Source organism: Aulonocara sp. 'chitande type north' Nkhata Bay, linkage group LG4 (assembly GCF_057382095.1).
Source record: "Aulonocara sp. 'chitande type north' Nkhata Bay isolate Kocher_YH1m ecotype deep benthic linkage group LG4, A_spYH_male_GT1.1, whole genome shotgun sequence".
Taxonomy (NCBI): Eukaryota; Metazoa; Chordata; class Actinopteri; order Cichliformes; family Cichlidae; genus Aulonocara; species Aulonocara sp. 'chitande type north' Nkhata Bay.
Window position 1 is genome coordinate 38021439 of NC_141347.1, and position 5640 is coordinate 38027078.

Consider the following 5640-nt stretch of genomic DNA (forward strand, 5'->3'; position numbering starts at 1 on the left):
TCATACTGGGTCAGGAGGTCATTGATGTATTTTGGTCCTAAACCATTCAGAGCTTTATAGACCAGCATCAGGACTTAAAAGTCTATCCTCTGACGGACAGGCAGCCAGTATAAGGACCTCAGAGCTGGACTGATGTGGTCCACTTTTTTGGTCTTAGTGAGGACTCGAGCAGCAGAGTTCTGAATGAGCTGTAGTTGTCTGACTGATTTTTTAGGTAGACCTGTAAAGATGCTGTTACTAAACTGAATGACTGATCTGAAAACGCAGAATTGCCGATGACAAAGCAACGGAGGGAAACAGAGGGCTTGAATACATCGGATAAAGATGAAGAATAGAAACAGGTGACAACACCGCTTAACCAAGCCTGACTAACGACACAGGAAGTAGAAGTAACCATACAGCACACAGACAGATGACCGACACAATAAAACAGGAAACATACATGTGAAAAAAGACACTGGGTCAATGATCCAGGAACCCTGACAGCGCAAGAGTCGCTGATTGGAGTTTTGCATTCGCGAAAGAAACACAAGTGGATTATGATCTGTGAAAACTTGAACGGGCACGAAGCTAGACCCAATGTAGACCTCGAAGTGTTGTAAGGCTAGCAACAATGCAAGCGCTTCCTTTTCGATGGTGCTATAGTTCATTTGGTGTTTATTGAATTTCTTCAAGAAATAGCAGATTGGACAGTCCACACCGTGTTGATCTACTTGCAGCAGGACCGCACCCGCTACAGTTGCGCTGGCGTCCACCTCCAACTTAAAAGGAGACACGAAGTTAGGTGCTACTAAAACTGGGGCACTGCACAGTAAAGTTTTCACTGACTCAAAAGCAGTTTGGCACGCCGCAGTCCATGTGAAGGGTTTGGTCGGGCTGAACAGGTCAGTCAGGGGAGCGACTACAGAGGCAAAGGTTTTACAGAAACTGCGGTAGTAACCACACATTCCCAAGAAGTGGCGTAACGCCCTCCTTGTTTGTGGAATCGGAAACTCAATAATAGCCTCCACCTTTGCGGTTACGGGGCACACTCGGCCATGACCCACCTGCTTTCCGAGCTAGGTGATGGTGGCTTTTCCGAACTCACATTTGGTCAGATTTACAGTGAGCGATGCTTCCTCGAAACGCTTGAAAACAGTTAAGAGGGTTTGGAGATGACTGCTCCAGGAAGCAGAATAAAAGACCACATCATCTAAGTAGGCATCACAGTTAGGGACCCCGGCCAAAACCTTAGCCATCAGGCGCTGAAATGTCGCTGGTGCATTACGCAAGCCAAAGGGCATCACGGTATACTGAAGGAAGTGATCGGGGGTAACGAATGGAGACGCTCTTGCGGTTAAAGGAACCTGCCAATATCCCTTTAATAAATCCAATTTGATCACACAAGTAGCGGATCCCACCCGATCAACACAGTCATCCATCCTAGGTAATGGGAAAGAGTCTGCTTTAGTGGCCGCATTCACCTTTCGATAATCCGTGCAGAATCGAGGAGTGTTGTCAGACTCGGGCACAAACACACATGGAGAGCTCCATGCGCTAGCACTTGGAACAGCTAAGCCATGCTCTAGGAGATAATTGACTTCTCTCTGCATTATTTCCCTTTTCACTGGATTCACCCGGTAAGCATGTTGTTTAATTGGCTTATGCCCCTCCACATCAATGTCATGACATAAGACAGTCGCTTGGCGCGGGTGATCAGATAAAAGTGACAAATTATTTTTTATCAGAGTAATGATGTCAGTTTGAGCAGTTTCAGGTAAATCGGCAATGATTCAAGATCATTTAAAATTACTGAATTTTTCAGCCCACTACCTAATGCATCATCCCTCCCAGATAATCCGTCATCCGACAGTTTGTAAGCGGGGAGGATGGCAACAGCGCACACCGGGGGCGCTGCTGTATTTTGTTTACAGGGATAGAACAGTTTCAACTAGTGATGGGATTTCTGGCTCTTTTTAGAGAACCGGCTCTTCAGGTTGTTTTGTTGCTTTAATTAATTTATTATTAACAATAATATAAAATTATGCAAAAAGAAATTACTAATGTAAAAAAAAAAAAGTGGTTTTATTTATATATATATTTATATATAAATATAAGCGGTGGCCCCCAGAGACAAAGCACGTACAAACTCCAAAACACAAACACGCACTTCTGTTGTCTTTTGTACGTGTTTTGAGTTTATATGTGCTTCTGAGTTTTTACGTGTTTTGGAGTTTGTACGTGTTTTTACGTGTTTTGGAGTTTGTATGTGCTTCAGGGTTCGTACGTGATTTGAAGTTTGTACGTGCTTTGTCTCTAGGAGCCACCGTAAATATACTTTTATTTATTCACTCCACATAAAATGTAATAAATAAATCATATAATACAAAAATCAACTATTCACATTTCAACTTTTAACTATTTACATTTTCAGCTTTTTCCTTTTACAAATGTAACAAGTGTCACCTGGCAGTTTGTTGCTCTCTGCCAGGTGATTGGCTGAAGAGCTGTGAAAAGGTAGTGGGTGTGTGGGGTGAAGTCAGCGCTCTTCTGTGGAAAAAACCAGAGGCAATTAATTCACTCAGGTGCGAGTGGGTATACTGTCGTGTGACCACGAATTTTAATAGAAGAATTGATCAAGCCCTAGATCGACTGCGCGCAGGGAAACTGATCAATATTCTGTGCTGTCTCTGCTGTCCTTTTTTTTTGTTCTTTTGATTGATTTGTAATTTTGTTTTGGTTAGTCCGTCCAGCCGTAGAGGCGGTTATTGATTGAGAGTAAGTTTTGTAAGGGCGGACTAACCTCTCTTTTGTTTTTTTTTATTTTAATTGTTTGTGCCACTTCCCTTTATCTCTCAGATCACAGGCCATACATAGCACTGATTCCCAGCTGCGCTGAGACCCGAATTGTTTGCAGTGTGTGCCACGATTGCAGTGTCGCTAAGCGGGGTGTGACGGGTTGTAGTGTTATTTCGCACAGTTTGTGTGGTAAGTCTCATGTGCAGCTGGGATATCAGCAGGATGTGTTGTAAGTCCTGTCTGGAAACGACTGGGAATTTGTATGTTTAACTCATGTAATAAATAAATGATCAATTATTTCTTTGCCCCGTTTACTCATCCCTTGTCCTCGGTTACACAAATTTAAAGTGAAACAACACAAAACTCTGCAAACCACAACACAATTAAATACAAATTAAAATATGAAAACAAAACGAAGATGCATATTCTCTGTCATATGGACCTGCATGAATAAACTTTCTGAATCCTTTATCACCTGCAACTGAAAATAGTTGTGTATGATTACTATACCTTTCTAATGTGACATTGTTGTCCCGGCTCTCTCTCTCCCTCCTGGTCTGTTCCTGTGCTACCCCCCCTCTGCCCAGCATAAAGCACAAGGCTCGTGTGCGGAGTGAAGTGTGAAAAAAGTGCGAGAGAGAGAGCGAGAAAGAAAAAAAAAACCCCACGGCTCGCGATAAGGAGCCGGCTCGCGTCATTCACGCCAAAGAGCCGGCTCTAAGAGCCATTTCGTTCGTGAACCACACATCACTAGTTTCAACGTATTCACATGACAAACCCTGTTTTTTTTGCCGCCGATCTGGGCCCTATTTCAGGAAGCCGGTTTAGAAAACTCAGAGTGAAAAACGATACTCAGGGTTGAGTAACCCCGAACTGTCCAACTCGGAATATTCGGTTTCAGAAAGGCTGATAACAATTAGTTCAGTCAACGCAGAGTTGCTGGGCGACCGTGGCTCAGGGGGTTGGGAATCGCATCTGTAACCAGAAGGTCGCCGGTTCGATCCCTGGGCTCTCTGTCCTGGGCCCTATTTCAGGAAGCCGGTTTAGTGGAAGAACTGAGTAAGTACACCCTGAGTTAACGAAAACTCTGGGTTTTCGGTTTCACAAAGCGAGTTCAGATGAAGCCTCAGTGAGTCACTATGACGACACACTCCGTGAAGCTAACCTGCCCCCTAGCAGGTTTACTACAACTAACCCTGACTGTCTCCGCCCCTTTGTCGGAAACCTGACAGTAGGAAGTGTCAGACATGGCGTGCTCCTTCCTTGAAGAGCCAGTAGATCGTGAAGCCCAAATTCTCCGCAGAGCTCTCCGCCGGGAGAGAGTGATCAGAGCGCGTTTGGACATTTTATCATTTCCTGATGATTTTCTGTGTGAACGTTACCGTTTCTCAGCACAATCTCTAAGTTATTTGGATAACATCCTCAGGCCATATATTACGCATGTGACACATCGCAGACATGCTCTCAGTTCATTACATATTATTTGTATTGCACTTCGGTTTTTTGCAAACGGGAGCTTTCTGTACAATATTGGTGACGCTGAGCACGTTTCCAAGGCTACCGTCTGTCTGGCAGTCAGGTTGTTACAGTTGCACTGAAACGTCTCCTGTACTGGTTTGTGGTGTTCCCCGGTCATAGACCCACAAGATTTATCAAAGAGGGATGCCACAAAATTGCAGGTATCAGGATGACCAAAACTTAATTCATGATGTGGTGATACTTGGACTACTACTTAAATTTTACATTTATTTTCAGGGTTCCCAGGCGTGATTGGCTGTACAGATGGCACTCACATTCCAATCATTGCTCCTTCAGTAAATGAAGGAGACTATGTGAACAGGAAGTCTTTCCACAGCATTAATGTACAGGTACATAGTTCCCTGTAGCATTTCAAACTAACAAATTATTTCATTATAGTAATGGATGCTAATTTGTGTTCTCTGCACTGTGAAGATCATATGTGATGCTGCCAACATTATCACAAATGTGGAAGCCAAGTGGCCAGGCTCTGTCCATGACTCACAAATATTCTGTGAATGTACACTGAGCACAAAATTTGGACATGGTGAGTTGAGAATACTTTAAAATATATAAAGACCAATTGCTTCAGGGACATTTGAACTGAAGTGTATCCTTCTTTCTTAGGAGAGTTCACTGGCTACTTGCTTGGTGATAGGGGGTATCCATGTTTACCCTATTTGCTTACCCCTTACCCTGACCCTGAACCGGGCCCACAGCAGCGATATAATCTGGCTAATTGCAGGACAAGAGCCAGAATTGAAATGACTATCGGAATGCTTAAGGCCCGGTTCCAGTGCCTGCAAAGACTCAGGGTCACCCCAGAAAGGGCATGTGACATTATTGTGGCATGTGTGATTCTTCACAACATTGCCACAATTAGAGGAGAACACTGTCCTTCTGAACCAAACATCAGCAGTGATCCAAACCATGAACATCCTGACCCTCCCACGGACATACAAGATGGAAGAGCAGTCAGAGACACCATATGTCACAATCATTTCTTTTGACCCATCACCTCAACATGTTGAAAGAAGAATAAACAGATTTTTTGTTCAACTGGCTTTATTGGTCGCCTGTGTTTCCTGTACACAAAGTATTAAAAGATGTAAACCTCATAAAGTGTCCCTGTTGCTTCCTCCTCTGTAACAGCTGTCAATGTTTCTTCATTATTTTCCTGTAGTAAAGAAATAAACAACATTGCTGTTCTACTGTAAACTCATATAATCTGTGGAGTATTACTCACAACTGCATGTTGGTCTGGCTCAACAGGAGGCTGCACCAGATGCAGTACACCACCACCATCAACTGATAGAATATGAGGTTTATACAGGTCACTTATAA

The 5640-nt window shown here is 43.5% G+C and overlaps 1 long non-coding RNA gene across 1 annotated transcript; it reads left to right on the forward strand.

Annotated features, from left to right (window-relative positions):
- Positions 1-4399: 4399 nt before the first annotated feature.
- LOC147333321 (uncharacterized) lies at positions 4400-5359 on the forward strand. Its single transcript, XR_015128950.1, has 2 exons — positions 4400-4843; positions 4924-5359. It is a non-coding gene; the product is annotated as an uncharacterized LOC147333321 (long non-coding RNA).
- The last annotated feature ends 281 nt before the right edge of the window (positions 5360-5640 follow it).